We start from the raw sequence: 20,137 nt of genomic DNA, 5'->3' as shown, positions 1-20,137 counted from the left end.
AACTTTCAGGCTGACTGCAGAGGCCAGGACAAAGATGAGTGGTTTCCCTGGTGTGCCCCAGCCCTTGCTGGCTCCAGGGGCTGATGGCATTTGTGCTCCCTCATGTTCATGTCCACACACCAACAGCATGGGGGTGCTGCCCCTGCTCTGTGCAATGCAAACAGGGGCTGCTGAGCCAGTGCTGCCGTGTCTGTGCCTGCAAGGATGGGGCACCTGTGTGAGCTGGGGGAGAGGCCAGGGCTGCAGAGGGGGGATGTTATTGGCAGCTCCATGAGGATGCTCTGGGACGCTGTCCTGGGCTGTGCAGCACACTGGGGATGGATCAGCCCCTGCTCTGCTGCTCCTTCCCTTCTGCCCCAGGGCCCTTGCAGAGCCCAGCCATGCTGTTTGCCACCAGCCTGCTCACGGCTGTTGGAAAAGAAATGAAATTTAGCAAAATATTTTATTATAGTGAGTTGTGTGAACTGGTTTGTTAAAAAGTAGTTTTGTAGCCGTTGAAAGTGTGTTGGGTTTTGTGTGTAACCTAGCAGGTAGTCTTAGGGATTTAATAAATAATTAAACTAGTGCAGGAAAGTAAGAATGCTAACCTGTCTGGAGGCAGCATACAATGCTCTTAGAATAAGATAAGCAGAAGATTAATGATCTTGTTTGTGAACCAAGGAATGTATCACAAGGGGCCTGTGACTAGGCAAGGGGAACAGGGAACTGTTTCTTGGAGGCTAGGCAAGGGGAACCGGATACTGTTTCTTGGAGACTTTGTTGTGAATCGCATGTATAAGAGGGAAGCACCCATACGTGAATTTGGGGGCTCGGGTTTTTGCGACGTGAGTCCCCCAAGCTCCCCGGGCCCTTAATAAAGCACCCACAAAACTTATCCGAGTTTTGTGACATTTATCAATCGGGCAACAGTTTTCTGGCGACCGCGGCAGGACTCCGAAGGTTGCTGGGGCAGTTCGCGTCCCAATCCACTCCAAGCCGGCACCGAGCACTTCTCGGGGAGACATCAGTCGTGCCCGACCCCGCGCCTGTCGGACAACTGCAGTAAGGTAAGCCCGAAGGTGCTTTATATTGGAAAAAGGTGATAAATGGACTTGGATTTGGTGATCGGTAAAAAAAAAAAAGCCTAGGCTCCGGCCATAAGACGTTTAAGGACGCAGGACCAGAACTCGCCTCCTGGTTTTTTTTTAGGGAAGGATAGCGAGAAGGTATATTGGTTTAAGGTATATTGGTTTATTGGGATTAAAGGTGTAATTAAAGGTTGTAATATGATGTCTTTTAAAACTTTTAAAACCTTAGTGCAAGCCACTGGTAAAATACCTGGAAATATGCCATTAGGTTGTATATTGAAACGGTGGAAAAGTGAAGGATATTATCAAGAATTGGATAAAAGTAAAATGATAGATTATTGTAATCATTGGTGGCCTGAATATGAGATTGGGGAAGCAGGATGGCAGGTGAATGGTACACTGGAATTGGGGATAATGGAATCTTTGATGTAATTTTTAAGGAGAAATGAGAAATGGGATGAAATACCATATTTGGATTTTTTTTTCGTTTTATATCGGAAAGAGGAATGGCAAAAGGAATATGGTATCTTGGTTTTAGAAGTGAATGATGAAAGGGAATGTGTGGGATGTAAAGAAAGAAAGGAGCGTAATTTGTATCCTTCAGTCGAGGAAGATTTGTCTTATTGTATAGCACCTCCGAGGGTTCCGGTTGCTCCTAATGTGCCCCCTGCTCCCTCTGCGGATATAGCTATAAAAACGGGATCTAGTGAGAGTGATAGTGATGGTGGTGATGGTGAAAAGAATGAGAATGTTAAAAGAACTCCGTTAGCAGGGCGGACTCGCAAGGGAAGGAAGGGGCAGAAGGGGCCACAGTTAATTGCACCGTTAAGGGAAGCTGTGGGACCACAGGGAGAAAGGATATTTATAAAGGTGCCTTTCTCCCCTGGGGATTTGGTAATATGGTAGCAATCAGCGGGGAGTTCTCGGGAGGATCCTGAAAGGGTGGCAAGGGTGGTTAAAATGGTAATAAAGACTCAGAATCCGGACTGGAATGATTTACAGGTATTATTAGATACTATAATGGATTCCACGGAAAAGGAAATGGTTATTAGAGCCACTAGAGAAAAGACTCGTGAGGAAATTCGGTTGAGACAAATAAATGAGACAGTTGATGAATTGGTACCAAGTGAGGAACCTAAGTGGGACCCAAACTCTACGGGAGGAATAAGGGCTGTAAAACGATATCAGGAGTTGTTGGTGGAAGGAATTAGGACAGGAATACCTAAGACTATGAACTGGTCTAAGTTGTATTCGGTCAAGCAGGACAAGAATGTGTCTCCGTCTGCCTTTTTAGAACGACTAAAAGACATGGCTCGGAAGTTTACTAATTTAGATGTAGAGGATCAATCAGGAAAACTTCAATTGGCATTGTTGTTTATGGGGCAATCACAAGAGGATATTAGGAAAACATTACAAAAGCTGGAAGGGGAGGATACTCGGAGTTTGGATAAAATGCTGGAGGTAGCGTGGAAGGTATACAACAACAGGGAAAAAGAAACTGCAAAAAGACAACAAGCTAGTATTCTGGCTGTAATGCAACAGACAGGGGCAGGAGGAAGACCCATTAGGGGTCGAGGTCGGGGAGGAGCTAATCGTGGACAAAGGGGGTTGGCAAGAGGTCGGGGAGGATTTGGGTTTGCACCTAACATGGGGAGGTTGGATCCAAACCAGTGTGCATTTTGCCGACAGTTGAGACACTGGAAAAATGAATGCCCAGTTAGAGAAGGTATGGGCATGGGAAACATGGGATTAAGGACAGGTCCAATGGGGAACGCTCCTGTGGGAGGATTTACGGGAGGATCAGCAGAGGCTGCTCAAGCACTAGTTTTAGGAAACTATCAGAATCAAAGCTGACTAGAAAAGGATTTGAGGGTAGTTTTAGAGATAGATGGAAAGGATCAAGAATTTATGGTAGATACTGGAGCCACATATTCTGTACTCAATAGACGATTGGGACCTTTGAGTGACACAACGGTACAGGTGGTGGGGGCAACAGGGAAGCTAGAGGAACAACCATTTCTACAGCCTATAAATCGTAGGTTTGGGGGGAAGGAATTAGATCACCAATTTTTGTATATGCCAAACTGCCCCACACCCCTTCTTGGCAGAGACCTGTTGTCCTGACTTGATGTGAAAATAATATTTGAAGGGGGAAGGGTGAAATTGGAAATAACTGAGGAACAAATAGCAGGCATTTTTGTGATCAAGGAAGTGGATGCCTCTCCTATTCCAGAAGAAATTGAGCAGGCTGTAGTACCCTGGGTATGGGAGTCAGGGGTCCCTGGAAAATCTAAAGCTGTGCAGCCAGTAAAGGTGGAACTAAAGGAAGGGGCCCGACCAGTGAGAATTAAGCAATACCCCTTGAAGCTTGAGGCAAGGAGGGGAGTAGCCCCGTTAATTAAACAATTTTTGGTTCAAGGAATATTACAGGAATGTGAATCGGAGTATAATACTCCAATTTTTCCAGTGAAGAAACCTAATGGTAAGTACCGTTTGGTACAGGACTTGAGGGCTATTAAGGAAATAGTGAAAGACATACATCCAGTTGTTGCTAATCCTTACCCCTTGTTAATATCTGTATCAGAGGAGTTTAAATGGTTCTCAGTGATTGACCTTAAAGATGCCTTCTTCTGTATCCCACTGGCAGTAGAGAGTAGGAAATATTTTGCCTTTGAGTGGGAGAGTCCTGATTTTGGGAGAAAGAAGCAGCTTATGTGGACCAGAATCCCACAGGGATTTAAAAACATCCCTACTATTTTTGGAAACCAAGTGGCCAAGGAGCTGGAGGAATGGAAGATAACCCAGGTAACAATATCCCCATCCTTGTATGTAGTCCTGCAGTACGTAGACGATATTTTTCTGGCTGCTAAGGAAAGGGAAATGTGTGTGGAATTAACAATTAAATTACTCAACATGCTTGGCCAAGCAGGGTATCGGGTTTCTAAGGGAAAAGCTCAATTGGTCAAAAATAGCGTTATTTACCTCGGTTGTGAGATCACACAAGGGCAGAGACGTTTGGGAGTAAACCGAATAGAGGCAATATGTGCTATTCCTTTGCCTCGTAACCATCAGGAATTGAGATCTTTTCTAGGAATGGTGGGATGGTGTCAACTGTGGGTCATGAATTTCGGTCTCCTTGCCAAGCCACTATATGAGGCCTTGAAGCAGCATCAGTTGGAGTGGACGACACAGCAAAAGAAGGCCTTCCAGGAATTGAAGCAGGCACTAAAGGAGGCCCCAGCCCTAGGACTCCCTGACCTGACCAAGGAATTCCAGTTGTACATGAATGAGAGGCAAAAACTGGCATTGGGGGTCCTCACCCAGAAGGTGGGATCCTGGAAGAGGCCAGTGGGATACTTCTCTAAACAACTGGATTCGGTAAGTTCCGGGTGGCCCTCGTGTTTACGAGCTGTGGCGGCAACAATAATTCGTATTCAAGAGGCCCGGAAATTGACTTTGGGGGCAAAAATGAAAGTGTTTGTTCCCCATATGGTCATGGCCGTTTTGGAGCAAAAGGGGGGTCACTGGCTATCATCCAGTCGAATGTTGCAATACCAGGCCATCCTGAGAGAACAGGATGATATTGAAATAAGGACTACTAATCATGTTAATCCAGCAGAGTTTTTACGCAGTGACCAGGAGGCTGGGGGACTGGTGCACGATTGCGTAGAGGTAATTGAACAAGTATATGCCAGCAGACCCGACCTAAATGATGAACCATTGGAAGAACCTGAATGGGAGCTATACACTGATGGATCCAGTTTTGTCGAGAATGGGACTCGCTATGCCGGGTATGCAGTGGTAACATTGGATCAGGTAATAGAGGCAAAGGCTTTGTTACCTGGAACTTCGGCCCAGAAGGCAGAGGTGATTGGACTCACCAGAGCCCTGTATTTGAGCAAGAACAAAAGGGTCAATATCTGGACAGATTCTAAATATGCCTTTGGTGTCGTTCATGTACATGGGGCGTTATGGAAGGAAAGGGGGCTTTTGAATTCACAGGGAACCAACATCAAGCACCGGGAAGAAGTGCTACAGCTACTGGATGCGGTACACAGTCCCAAAGCAGTTGCAGTAATGCATGTTAGAGGACATCAGACTGCGGAAGGAGACGTTTACAGAGGAAATCGATTTGCTGATGTTACAGCACGGCAAGTGGCACGGGAAGTATGGACTCAAATGGCATTGGTACCGGTAAGAACAAATCCGGTTACCCCATACCTGAATCAGGAGCCCAAATATTCAATAGAAGATGGAAAACTAATAAACTTCCTAGGGGCACAGAGGAATCAACTTGGGTGGTACGTTACACCAATGGGACAAATAGTGGTACCTACCCGCATAATGAAATTTATTTTGGAATCAGAACATAATAAATGTCATTGGGGGGCAGAAGTATTGGTAAAATTTTTGAAGAATGAGATAATCTCTAATCAGATGTTAACAATGGCAAAAAGAGTTAAGGCAATGTGCCCGGTATGTTTGAAAAATAATCCAGTAGTTAGGAGACAAATACAAATGGGAAAGTAGCAAGTTGGGCCACAACCAGGACATTACTGGCAAGTTGATTTTTCCGAATTGCCTAGGGCACAGGGATACAGATACTTGTTAGTGTACGTCTGTACATTCTCAGGGTGGCCCGAAGCTTTTCCATGTAGAACTAATCAGGCTAAGGAGGTGGTAAAAACCTTGTTAAAAGAAATAATACCAAGATTTGGAGTACCTTTAGGATTGTCATCAGATCGGGGTCCACATTTTATAGCCGGGGTAGTGCAGGAATTAGCACAAATGTTAGATATAACCTGGAATTTGCATACCCCCTGGAGACCTCAGTCTAGTGGGCAGGTGGAAAGGATGAATCAAACCCTGAAAGGACAAATCAAAAAGATTTGCCAGGAAGCTAAACTGCACTGGCCTCAAGCTTTGCCTTTGGCCCTACTCAGGATTCGAATTAAACCAAGGGAAAAGGTAGGCGTAAGTCCATATGAGATATTATATGGCAAACCATATCATGCAACTGTATTAAAAGGGGAGGTACATGTGAGTGGGGACCAGGCGATTGCAGAGTATGTTATGTCACTTAATAAGATCTTGAATTCTTTAAGAAATACGTTACAGTGGAATAGACCGCTCACACTGGAGAATTCTGTCCACGACATCCAGCCTGGGGACCAGGTGTACATCAAGAAGTGGATCACGGATCCGCTACGGGAATCATGGAGCGGACCCCAGCAGGTGATGATGACGACCTACACGGCGGTGAAGGTCCAGGGGATGGATGCTTGGATCCATTACACCAGGGTAAAGAAGGCACCGTTCCAATGGGAAACCCGGATGATCTTCTGTGCAAAGCTGCCTTTTTAATTATATTACTGCTAGTGATCACGAGACTAGTACCCGTTCAAGGGTCTACCCTAGTACAGGTTGAAGAAACAAAGGTTACAGTCATGGAAGGGATGGATGTTAAATTAACTTGTGTTACATTTGACAGCGAGAAAGTTGAGGCCAGTGAAGTTATTGCAATATGGCAACGGGGGGCTGAAAGAAGCTGAGGCAAGATAGGAGTCGGTTGGGATCAGGATAAACAACAAGGAAACACGGTACTGAATCTTACCAAGGTAACCACAAACGATACAGGAGAATATACATGTTTGGTCAAAATACGGGATAGTTTTGATTACAAAAGAGTGAGTATGAGGGTTTTGCCATGGACAGGGGATCGTGCTGAAAACATAAAGGTTAATCCAGTATCAATGGCAGTGGACATGTGGGATGGGCCACCTCTCAGAATAAATTGTTCCTTCCTAGTAAGATCAAGATATCAAAGGAACCTTCGGGTCAAATGGTGGAAGCAAAATAGGGAACTGACCTGGGACAGAATAGAGGACGGGACCCGTTGGTGGGAGAAGGAAGGCAAAGGTTGTGGGTGGTCGAATGTCACTAATCCTAGAACAGGAAATGCATGGTGGAGGCATGACAGAATGATGTTATCCTTACGAGACACGATAGAAGGAGTAGATGAGAGGCTAATGATACAATAGAACAGAATGCTGAGCAGGAAAACTTAGTGGTAGGATTAATTAGAGATTTTGGGATCATGCAGAATGTGACTGAAATAACAACTTGCCTGCCATTACCACAGGCTGCAGGTGAACCAATTCCTTGGGGAATAATACTGGTAACCAAAATGCCTGAAACATTCAAGAATGTTTCATGGTCCTGCCAGTCATTTCCCAAACCAGTAGAGGTATGGAAGGATTTGTGTATGACCATTCTGGCTATGACTACAGAGGAATGTCAAAAGAAACCCAATCATTATGGTTGGATTCAAAATACCAGGAGGTGCTTAATTGCAACCCCAATAGATGAGCCATGCAATACAGTACGAGTAAGAACGAAATCCCACCAAAATGAGATGAGTTGTCAGAATGTCACACAGAATTTTGACACCTGGAAGAGTTGGAAGACATTATGGGGACCCAGTGTTTTGGAACACTATAATTACCTTGGGGAAGTACAATGGTGCATCCAATGGTCAGGAGTAAAGCATCAGTCACATTATAGGGCCCTTATCACATCTACATCTTCCCGAGAGTTCAGACCGCAGAAAGAGGATTGGAATTGTACTGAGGTTTTTACATGTGATACACCGGAAGACCGAATTGGATTGGTACCGGTGAAAATGGCGTTAAAGTGGGGATGTGAGTGTAGGGGGTGTGATCACACGGTTAGCAGAGAGTCCATGGATGGACCTATAGATTGCAGATATACTACTGTGCATAGCCCTGGAAATTTAGTCTGGGTGTTGGGACACGGACAGTGGACCACACATTTACCTCTAGATGGATCAGTAACACAAATCACCCTAGGGGTTCCCACATTGTTTCCATACTGGAAACAGAATAGATTGATCCAAAGGAAAGGACTCAGAAAGAGGGTAGAATCCCTAGAGGAGCAGTGACATGAACCTGGCTCAGGAGTACAATTTGGATGGATATTGGAGTCATTATTCCCTCCGGTAGCAACATATCGAAACAGAGAAATGTTCAACAATTTGTTAGGAAAGACAGAAAGGTTGGCAGCAGCTACTAAGAAGGGATTTAAAGATCTAAATTTGCAATTGCAAGCTACATCAAGAATGACCCTACAAAACAGAATGGCATTGGATTTGCTACTGTTAAAAGAGCATGGACTTTGTGGTTACCTGAGTAAGAGAATAGATCATTGCTGTGTACACATTCCAAATGTTACACTTGAAGTTGAGAAAGATATTTCTCAACTGGCAGAAGTGGAAACAAAAACCAAGGAAATTGAAAAGGAAGCACAGCATCATTGGATAGGAGCAGTATTTGATTCTTTGGGGCTTCACCTGTCTGGCTGGATTACGTCTGCTATACAGTATGTACTAATGTTTTTAGTGTTTTTAGTGACTATATGGATTGTATATAGATGCCTCTTAGGTGTGATCGAAAAGGAAAAGAGGTGATCTCTCTGGTTGCTGAAGGCGATGACCCGCGGTCGGCAGATCGAGGAACACTCCCCACCTCGTTATGAAGATGTTACTGTCAATATTGTTGATTGAGCATCCTTGCAGCAGGACTAAAGGATGCTCAAAAGGGGGGGAAATGTTGGAAAAGAAATGAAATTTAGCAAAATATTTAATTATAGTGAGTTGTGTGAACTGGTTTGTTAAAAAGTGGTTTTGTAGCCGTTGAAAGTGTGTTGGGTTTTGTGTATAACCTAGCAGGTAGTCTTAGGGATTTAATAAATAATTAAACTAGTGCAGGAAAGTAAGAATGCTAACCTGTCTGGAGGCAGCATACAATGCTCTTAGAATAAGATAAGCAGAAGATTAATGATCTTGTTTGTGAACCAAGGAATGTATCACAAGGGGCCTGTGACTAGGCAAGGGGAACGGGGAACTGTTTCTTGGAGGCTAGGCAAGGGGAACAGGATACTGTTTCTTGGAGACTTTGTTGTGAATCGCATGTATAAGAGGGAAGCACCCATACGTGAATTTGGGGGCTTGGGTTTTTGGGACGTGAGTCCCCCAAGCTCCCCGGGCCCTTAATAAAGCATCCACAAAACTTATCCGAGTTTTGTGTCATTTATCAATCGGGCAACATGGCCAGCCTGGGGCTGCTCAGGGGGCTTTTCTGTGCTGAGCATTGGCCTGGGTGCATTCTTGAGAGAGCCTGGGCAAGGAGCTTGGAGCCCCCAGGGCCTGGCCTGAGGTGTCAGCGCTGCTCCAGCAGTGCCCATGGCCTGTCCCTGCTGCAGCCCCGGCACTGCCACCCCTAGGACTGTGCCCGGCCCCGAGAGCAATCAGGCCCTACAGCAACACCAGGCCCACCGAAGCAGCCGGGCAGGGCCACGGCAGCAGCACTGGCAGCACCAAGTGCTGCTGCTGCTGGACACAGCTGCTGGGCCAGCACTGATCTGCCCCCACTGATCTGCACACAGACATTGCTGCTGCAGCTCCAGAGAAGGCAACAAAAGGGACATCTCTGGTGAAAACTCTGCTGGGAGATCCTTTAGTTCCTGTAAAGCCTCAAGGAAACCAGCCTCTCATTGACACAGTCTGTGACCATAGGGAAGGTGGAGAGAAACAACATGAGAAAAGGCACAAAGAATGACATTTCTGTGTGGACAATATGAAAACAGTAAACGAAAAGAAAACACCCACAACCAAACAAACAAGAAGTATGAAAGGTGACTTTTATTACAAGTGTTTTGAAGACATTTGCCAGCAGTTTAATGTTTCTGAAAGCATCCAGTCATCAGTGTCCACACTGCAGCCTTGAGCACCTGGTTCCTCAGGCTGTAGATGAGAGGGTTAAGAGCCGGAGGCACCACCGAGTACAGAACTGACAGGGCCAGATCCAGGGATGGGGAGGACATGGATGGGGGCCTCAGGTGAGCAAACATGATAGTGCTAATGAACAGGGTGAGAACAGCCAAGTGAGGGAGGCAGGTGGAAAAGGCTTTATGCCGTCCCTGTTCAGAGGGGATCCTTAGCACAGCCCTGAAGATCTGCACATAGGAGAAAACAATGAATACAAAACAACCAAATGATAAACAGGCAGTAAGAGCAAGAAACCCAAGTTCCCTGAGGTAGGATTTAGAGCAGGAGAGCTTGAGGATCTGTGGGATTTCACAGAAGAACTGCCTCAGGGCATTGCCATGGCACAGGGGCAGGGAAAATGTACTGGCGGTGTGAATGAGAGCATTGAGAAAGGCACTGGCCCAGGCAGCTGCTGCCATGTGGGCACAAGCTCTGCTGCCCAGGAGGGTCCCGTAGTGCAGGGGTTTGCAGATGGACACCTAGCGGTCGTAGCACATGATGGTCAGGAGATAGTACGCAGCTCCAATGAAGAACAGAAAGAAAAAGAGCTGAGCAGCACATCCTGAGTAGGAGATGGTCCTGGTGTCCCAGAGGGAATTGTGCATGGCTTTAGGGACAGTGGTGCAGATGGAGCCCAGGTCGCTGACGGCCAGGTTGAGTAGGAAGAAGAACATGGGCACGTGCAGGTGGTGGCCACAGGCTACGGCGCTGATGATGAGGCCGTTGCCCAGGAGGGCAGCCAGGGAGATGCCCAGCAAGAGGCAGAAGTGCACGAGCTGCAGCTGCCGCGTGTCTGCCAATGCCAGGAGGAGGAAGGGCCTGATGGAGCTGCTGTTGGACATTTGCTGTGCCTTGGCATGGGGATCTGTAACAAAAGAAATCATGGAATAGCTGTGTTTGGAGAGTATTTTGAATATCCCAGCATAGCTTGGGGGCACTTCCCCCCCACTTCCTGCCCAGGGCTCTGCTGTCCGGAGCTGTCCCTGCCAGCAGCTGCTTCCCTGTGCCCAGGGCTTGGCCCTGCCGGTGCTGCCAGAGCCCAGCCCAGCCCTGGGGGCTCAGCTCTGCCCTGCAGACCCCTCTCAGCTCAGACACTGCCCAGGGGCAGCTCCGGCTCTGCAGGCTCTGATGGCAATGTCAGAGCAACCCTTAGGAGGTTAGAATAGTGACACTGATGCTTCCTGGGAGGGGCCCTGTGCTGATTTCTGTCACTGCCTGATTTGTTTAGATCAGAGATAATTTTTTTTTATTTGCCTCAAGCTGAACTAAAATGAATATCTATGGTCAATTTCCCATTCAGGTAACCCAAAAAAATAGAGTAAAATTGCAGGACTTCCCCTTTCCTGCTGCCCCTGCCTTGCTATGCTCCCTGTATAATCTACTTGGAAATGTTCTGCCGTTAAATGCCGGGATGGGAGCAGTCCTGGACAATGCAGCATCATCACCACACAAGGAGAACACTTCCAAGCCTTACCAGCTATCTCCTTCCACCCAAACCTTGTCCCCCAGTGCTGGGAGCAGCTGCCAGGGCTGGCTGAGAGCTGTCCCTGGCAGGCAGCAGAGTCCCTGCCCCAGCACAGTGCCCTGGGATGCAGGACCCTGCTCTGCAGGACAGCCCTGGGCACCCTTGGCTGCTCTGCACAAGAGATAATCAGAAAATGTACTCACAGGGTCTGTAGGCATTGGGATGTTCCAGGTTTAGGAGATGGCTCCAGGAGCTGCAGCTGCATTGTCATGCAGGCAGAGGTTCCTGTGCCAAGGGCTGGCAGTGATTCTGTCCCAGGCACTTCTCAGCACCTTCCCAGCCCTGATTGATTGAAGCTCTCTGTGCCTCTGAGCTGTGCCCAGGGTGGTTGCAGGCAGAGCTCCAGCCCTGCTGGGATGGGAGAAGAGCTGCTCATCAAGAGAAATGTGCTTTTGAAGCTCTTCTTGGTTACCAGGAGCTGCCTCTGTGCCAGGAGCCCAGGCCAGCTCAGCAGCACAGACACAGCACAAGGATATTAACGAGCCTCGGGGGCTTTGTGCTCAGGCCCTGAACATCAGTCCCTTAGAGGGAGCTGAAGAAACTTCTGCAGAACTCCAAGTCAGAATCCAACTCCAAACTTTCTTGGACTTTTAATGGGTCCCACTGAGGGACACGACTGAGAAAGTGTCCCCAGGCCTCAGGCAGAGCAGAGAACTGGAGGCAGTGATGACAAGTGGGGACAAAGAGAAGCCAAGTCTTGGCGCCCTGGGGCACAGCAGTAGGGTCTGTGCTACCAAGGGCTGTGAGGAGACACCTTGTCCTGAGGCACTGGGGCCTCCTGCCACAGCTCCAGCCAGGCTGGGCACTGTCAGCACATTGTCCTGCCCTCAGTATCCCTCCCTAGCCCACATCCCAGTGGCCTCAAGGATCTGCTGGAAGGAGTCCCTGGGGAGCCTGGGTCAGGAATGGCTCTGGGGGCTCCTTCATTCTCCCTGCAAGGATTGCAGGTTTTTCAAATGACTTTGGGTTTGGCTTTTGCCTTGGAGTCTCTAAGAAGTTTGTGCAATAATCATGGCCTACAATTATCTGCTTTAATTAGTCCCTGGAGAGGCTTTGTCAGTAACAGCACTCAGTGGGGCTCATTAATACTTTAGGGTACTTCAGTTTTTTAAACTACTTGGTGTTTCCCTTTTGATACAGACTATGAAAAAGATTGTGCAGTTCCAGCCTCCAATATCTCTTTTAATGAGTCCCTTGAGAGCCTTAATCTGTAATGACACTTATTGGGCCATTTATGCTTCAGGGTACTTCAGTTATTTTAAGGTACTTGGTATTTCCAGTTTGATACAGACTCTGTTAGAACTTTGTACAATCATGGTCCCAATTATTTGCTTTAATGAGTCCCTTGAGAGCTCTGTAGTGACATTCAGTGGGGCTCATTAATGCTGTGAGATACTCAAGGTTTTTAAGGTACTTTGGATTTTCCTTTCCACACTGAGTGTCCAAGAGGTTTTTGTGCCACCCTGGCGTATAATTCTCTCTTCCTATAAATCCATGTGGAGCCTGTGTAGGGTATGGACCTCAGTGGGACCCAGTAATGCCTTGAGACATTTTGGGGTTTTCTTCTGACTTTGACTCCTGGAAAGGTTTGTGCCATCTCCTCTCAGGCCCTGGGGTTCCAGTGCTCAGCTCCAAATGCACTACAGGGCCCATTAGGATCAAGCAAGTCCTGACAAACCATGGCTCTGCCTTGATTTCCTTCTTTTCTGGAGCAGTTCATCAGGAACTTTTTTGTAGTATTTTTTGAGATTTCTTTGCAAATGTTTTAATTAGTGTGGTGGGTACAGTGTTAGCTCATTACTGGTGCACTCACTAGAATATACTTACTCAGTATCTGCTGTGAGGTAGGATTTGGAGGAAGGCAAAGTAGGCTCAAAACTTTTAAAGGGTATAAAGAAAAATTCATAATAGTAACTAAAAGAAAGAGTATTTAAGGGGATAATGCAATGTTAATACTAGCAATTAAAAGAACAATAGGAATCAGAATCAGAAAACTTTGAGAACACTTCTCCTCTCCCTACAACCTTTTCTTTCTTATTGACAATATAAGGAGACAAAACCTAAAATTTCCAGTCAGTTTACCACCTCTAGAATAGTTTTCTTCATTTCCTTTAGGGAGCGGAGTCTCTCTTTCATGCTATGGAGACTTCTCCATAAGAAAACTGTTCTCTCATGGCTCTCAATTTCCATGAATAGCAGCCATCCAGAAAATCTGCAATTCTGAAGTACCTCCCATTTTTTCACATCTTTTCCCCCAGCTGCGTTTATGGGCCATGTCAGCTTATGGGGTGTTTGTTTAAAGATGAACTGTTTAAGAGCAAGGTTCTCTTCATTATTTCTGAAATCATCTTCATCTCTGGGAACAGAGATCTTCTTCTGTCCCTGAGGGCACAGGGTCTCATCACTCTGCTCTCTTTCCTTGTTCAAACTTCTCATGGGATCACAGCTACTTCAGCATTTGCTTACATTAGCATGGGGGCCTTTCACGTCAAGGGCCCACGGCCAGGTATTAATAGACTTTGACTCCATGATTCACAGAAGGCTGACAATAATCTTTATTAAGAAACCCATACTTGTATAGTCTAGTTCACCACAGGTGGTCCTAATTGGTCCTCCAATCCAAATACCATCACCATTGGCTATTTAAGAAACCACCCATTGGTAAATCTCCATAACACATTCCACATGTTCACAATACTAGGTTCAGCTAGTGAAGATAAGAATTGTTTCTCATTCTTTTCACTGATCTTCTTACAGACTTTCCCACCATGATGCCTGGGAAAGTTGTTTCTCTCTGTGGCCAGAGAGCTGCTGCCACAGAGGCAATTCTGAACAAGTCATGTCCCCGTACTTTTCAATGCATTATAGGGAAAAAGAGAGTCTGATGTATCAATTACATCCTTCTCCATAACTTCACAAGAGGATTTCAGCCCCAAGATCAAGGCATCTCCTCATCCCTCCTATCTGGGACTCAACTTCCTCTTCACTGACCCCGGCATCTTCATGTTGCTCCTCTATGTGCCTGCACTTTGTCCTTTTCTCTCACTCGAGGGAGGATGGAAGCACTGAAAGAGTTCATATCTCACCCGGGGCCTGCAGATGGTTCCGTGACCCCAGCTGGGCTCGGTGCTTGCTGCTGGAGCTATTTTACGATGGAGGTTTCTGCAGCAGCTGCACTGGGGCTGTGTCAGAATGGGCTGCACTGTGGGGAGGGACAGGATCTCAGCAGCCAGGCCAGAACACAGCAGCAGCACAGCCGGGGCCGATGGCTTCTCCTCCCCTTGCCGGGGCTTGCATCTGAACTCCAACGGTGGCAGAATCTTGGCCGAGTTGGCCCGACCCGGGGCTGCTCCTGGGGCCCGGCGGATCCTGGCTGGGCCCAGGCTGGCGGCGGGGCAGGGCTCAGCAGTGCCCAGATGGTCACAACTGCAGCCATGGCCCGGCCCGGCCTTGGCCCTGCGGCCTCCTCTGCCCCGCCTGGCACCCGATGGGGCCTGGTGGGGTCCCTGGGTAGGGTCCTGGCTCCACGGCAGGAGCCACCCAGCCTGGACTGGCTGAGACGGGGGCCGGGTCATCCTTGTTACCTCTTTGCCAGCCAGAAGGGAAAGAGACCCTCCCAGGCTTTCTCATCTTTAACACGCGTCTTCGCAGAGGCGTGCACAGTTTCCTTTGTGGTTGAACAGATGGTCAATTCTCAAAGCTTATTACTGATTGATTTTTTTGCAAGACACAGAGGAAGCTGCTTGCAGCTTCTCTAAGGACATCACTTCCATGATGCAAAACCATCACAACAGCACAGAGCACAGAGCTCCTTTGTCCATATGTAGTGGTCATATGCCCAAGACCTCAAAATCCCTTATTAAGTGATCTCTGTGCCCTCTTCAAGGTGTTTCCAAATGAAAACATTCAGCTCATAATCTAAGAAAATCAGCAGAGGACAGAGCCAGCCTGACCTGTTTGTCCTGGGTTTTTTTTTTTTTTGTCTAGGAACAATCCTTGGATATACGGAATTTGGGAGGCCAAATTCTAATTTTGGCCATGGTCCCTGGAGAAGAATGCCGGTTCTTTTCCAATGGAATGAAAGAAGAGAGCCCCAGTGTTTCAGGGCCAGATAAGAGATGACCACCAGAGGCCAAGGCCAGCAAGAGTAAGCAGTTTTTTCTGAGAGATAACCTTGCATAGAGGAAAATTTTTTGCAAAAGTACCTATTTTGGCAATGGGTATCTGAAAAGTCAGACAAATTCTTATCCATAGCAAGGAAAGCACAGAGCCCCAGTACTCTCAGCTGATGAGAGGCAGCCCATAACATCCCCACATCAGCCAGACCTGTCAGGTGGCCCCTGGGAGGCCAAGCCAGCCAGACCTGTTCCATGTTCCCTCGGTTCCATGGGGCTCCACAGTGTCCCAATGGTGCCTTGCTTCCATGAGGCCCTGAGGTGTCATAATGCCCCCTTGGTGACAGGAGGCCCTGAAGGGTCTCCATGGTTCCATCAGGCCCCACAGAGTCATAATGGTCTCTGGGTTCCATGAAGCCCCACTGTGTCACCATGGCCCCTTGATTCCATGGGCTCCAGTGGTGCCACAATGATCCCCTTGGTTCCATGAGGCCCCACAGTGTCCCAATGATCTCTATGGGAAGGAAAGAACACAGCTCCAGTGTTGCAGGGGCAGCCACCAGAGGCCAAGGCCAGCCAGACTTGACAGCACTGGCAGATTTTGTCTGGGAGCAACCCTTATATATAGAGAACTTTAGAGGTGGAATCCCAATTTCAGACATGGACACCCAGAGGAGAAGGATAGTTCTTCTCCATAGGAAGGAAAGCAAGGAACACTGGTGTTTGAAAGGCAGATAAAAGGCAGCCATCAGAGGCCTAGGCTAGCCAGACTTTCTATCCTGGTAGCTTTTGTCTGAAATCAACCCTTGGATATAGGGAATTTTGGGAGGTAGAGCCTCAATTTTGGCCATTTCTGTGTAGATAAGAAGGACGGTTCTTCTCCAAAGCAAGGAAAGCAGCGAGCCCAAGTGTTTCAAAGGCAGATGAGGAGAGAGGTGGCTCCTGGGAGGCCAAGCCAGCCAGATCCGATTGTCCTAGCAACTTTTGTCTTGGAGGAATTCTTGGATATATGGAATTTGGGAGGAGAAATCTCAATTTTGACGATGGACACCTTGAGAAGAAGGACAGTTATTTTCCATTGGAAGGAAAGCACCGAGCCCTAGTGTTTGGAAAGCAGGTGAGATGCAGCCCCCAAGAGGCCAAGACCTCTCCAAGAGGACAGACCTGTCTGTCCTGGCAGCTTTCACCTGGGAGCAGTCCTTGGATGTCTGGACTTTTGGAGGTGGAATACCAATTTTGGCCATGGGCACATGGTCAAGATGGATGTTTTTTTCCTTCAGGAAAGAAAAGCGTGAAGTCCAAGTATTCTGGAAGAAGATGAGAGGTGGCCACCCTTAGGCCAAGCCAGCCAGACCTGTCTCTCCTGTCACCTTTCATCTAGGGGTTATCCTTTCACATAAGGCATTTTTGGAAGTGGAATCTCCGTTTTGGCCATGGGTGCCTAGACAGGAAGAAGAAATCTTTTCATCAGGAAGGAAAGCCCAGAACCCCAGTGTTTCAGAGGCAGATGAGAAGCAGCTGTCGACATGCCAAGGTCAGCTGGACCTGTCAGGTGGTCCCCAGGAGGCTCAGCCAGCCAGACCTACTCCATGTTCCCTTGGTTTCATGGGACCACACAGTGTCAAAATGGTCTCCTTGGTTCCATGAGTCCCTGGAGCGTCACAATGTTCCCCTTGCTTCTGTACTGTCACAATGGCCCCGTGCTTCCATGAGGCCTTGCAATGTCATAATGGCTTCCTGGTTCCACAAAGCCCTGATGTGTCACCACGGCCCCTCGGCTCCATGCGCCCTGGCTGTGTCACAGTGGCTCCTCTATGACACTATGGGCTCCACAAGGTCACCATGGACCCTTGGTTCCTTGGGGCCCCCAAGTTTCACAATGGTCTCCTTGATTCCATGAGGCACCACAGTGTTACAATGGCCCCTTGGTTCCATGAGGTTCTTTAGTGTCACCGTGGTGTCCTTGGACCCGCATTGTCACAACTGACCCATGGGTCCATGAGTTTCCATAGAGTAAGAGATGGAATGAGAGATGCGGGACTCCAGATGGCTCTTCAAAATGCAGTTTATTATATCCAAGATATTACAGCAGTCTAGGGTCACAGGTGATAGAGCCTGTGCCTACAGCTGTCAGCTCCATCTTCAGACAAGCCTGAAGACCCTTTAATTTTGGTTACAATGCATTACATACTTTCCTTGCAGAGCATCCTAATACAGAAGAACAAATCTATACCATAACTTTTGCCTATAGCCTATCATAACTTACGTAATTACCATATTCATGTTACTATTCTCCAATCCCTAAAAGTTAGTACATTACAGTTTAAGCTAAAAGTTGTTTTCCAGTTTTCTTGCAGTGGAAAATTCTGAGTTCTTTTTTCTGCTTGCAACATTTGCTGACTTGTTTTCCTGTGCTGTCTTTCTGCTTGGTAAAAACATCTTGTTTGAGGTGGGCTTATCCTTTGCACTAAGTCATAAAAAACCCTTCTAACTAACATACGCTTTGCCTTCTTAGCTATTCAGTAAGACTGGCTCTGTAATTCTTTTCTTTTGTATCAAAACTTGCTTTCATTTATATTCCTTCTTCAGATTCCAGATTCAAAACTCTTTCTGCCAAGCACACATATCTGTGAGACTTTCGTGTCAAACATTCATCTTTCCCAACATCCCTATAGAGTGGTCAAGTGCCTGAGGCCAAGAGCGCCTGGACAAGAGGGGCCGTTCTTTTCTATAGGAAGGAAACCACATAACCCCAGGGTTTGAAGGCAGATGAGAAGCAGTCACCAGAGGCCAAGGCAAGCCATACCTGTCTGTCCTAGCAGTTTTTGTCTGAAAGCAACCCTTGGATATATGGGGAGTTTTGGGGGTGGAATTCCATTTCAGCCATGGGTTCCTGGACTTGAATGACAGTTCTCCATAGGAAGGAAAGAGAAGAGCCCCAGTATTTGAAAGGCTGATAAGAGGTGGCCCCAAGGAGGCCAAGGCAGCCAGAACTGTTGTCAGGGAAGAGTCCTTGGAGAGACAAAATTTGGGAGACCAAACCCCACTTTTGTCTAGGGGCATCAGGATGAGAAGGACAGTTCTTTTCCATAGGAAGGAAAGTACAGAGCCCCAGCGTTTCAAAGGCAGATGAGAGCTGGCCCTCAGGAAACCAAGGGAACATAAACAGTCCTAGCAGCTTTTGTCTGGGAGCTATCTTTGGATATAAGGAATTTTGGAGGTGCATTCCCAATTTTGGCCATGGAGGCCTGGACTTGAAAGATGGTTTTTTTTCCATGGGAAGAAAAGCACAGCCCCCAGTGTTTTGAAGGCAGATGAGAGGTGACCCCCAAGAGGCCAAGGCCAGCCAGAGCTGTCTGTACTGGCAGGTAACATGCGGGAATAATCCTTGGATATAATCAGATTTGGAGGAGGAATCCCAGTTTTGGCCATGAACTCCTGGAGGAGGACAGTGCTTTCCCACAGGAAGGAAAGCACAGAACTCCAGGGTTTCAGGGCCTGAAGAGAAGTGACCCTTAACATGTCAAGGTCAGCAGAACCAGTCAGGCAGTCCCCAGGAGTCCCAGCCAGACAGACCTGTTCCATGTTCTTGGATCCTTGGGGCCCTGCAGCATCACGATGGCCCCTTGGTTCCATGAGACCCTGTAGGATCACAACAGGTCTTTGTTTCCATGAGGCCCAGTGATATAACAATGCTCTCCTTGGCTCCACAGTGGCACAATGGTTCCTTGCTTCCATGAGGCCTTGCAGTGTCAAAATGGTTCCCTTGTTTCCATGGGGCTGTACAATGCCACAATGGCCCATTGGTTCCATGAGGTCACAGAGTCTCAAAATGGCCCCTTGGTTCTACTGGGTTCCTCAGGGTCACAATGGCTCCTTGGTTCCACCAGGTCAGGATGTGTTACACTGGTCCCTTGCTTCCATGTGTCCCTGCAGTGTCACAGTGGTTGCCTTGGTTCTATGAGGCCCTGTGATGTCACAATGGCCCCTTGGTTCCACGGGGACTCAGAGTGCAAGAATGATCTCATTGGTTCCATGAAGCCCCCCAATGTCACAAGTGCCACTTGCTCCCATGAGACCTTGCAGTGTCAGAGTGGTTGCCTTGGTTATACAAGGCCCTGCAGTGTCCCAATGACCCCTTGGTTCCAGTGGGTCCCCAAGTGTCATAATGGCCTCCATGGTTCTATGAGAGCCCACAGTGTCAAAATGGACTTTTGGTTCCATGAGCTTTTGTACTACCGACAGCAGTCTCCTTGGTTTGATGGTGCCACAAAATGTGACAACTGCCCCTTGGCCTTCAAGACTCCATAGTGTCACAATGGTTCCTTGCTTCCGTGAGGCCTTGTAGGGTCACAATGGCCCCTTGGTCCAGTGAGGTCTTTGGTGTCACATTGGTCTTCATGATTCCATAAGGTCATGCAATGTCACAACAGACCATTGGTTTCACTGAGCCCCACAGTGTCACTGTGGTCCCCTTGGCTCCAGAAGGCTCTCAAGTGCCACAGTGGCCCTTTGGTTTCACAAGGCCTCAAAGTGTAAAAATGGCCTCCATGGTTCCATGAGGCCCTGCTGTGTCACAATGGAC

The 20,137-nt window shown here is 47.6% G+C and overlaps 2 pseudogenes; both read right to left on the bottom strand.

Moving 5' to 3' along the window:
- LOC134433393 (zinc finger protein OZF-like) overlaps positions 1-20,137 on the bottom strand; it is a 498,900-nt pseudogene that overhangs the window by 193,945 nt on the left and 284,818 nt on the right.
- Positions 9,822-10,769, bottom strand: LOC134433418 (olfactory receptor 14J1-like; annotated as a pseudogene).

The sequence above is a fragment of the Melospiza melodia genome, unplaced genomic scaffold (assembly GCF_035770615.1).
Source record: "Melospiza melodia melodia isolate bMelMel2 unplaced genomic scaffold, bMelMel2.pri scaffold_18, whole genome shotgun sequence".
NCBI classification, from domain to species: domain Eukaryota; kingdom Metazoa; phylum Chordata; class Aves; order Passeriformes; family Passerellidae; genus Melospiza; species Melospiza melodia.
The sequence above is the reverse complement of the archived record's forward strand: the minus strand, read 5'-3'. Positions and strand labels throughout refer to the sequence as shown.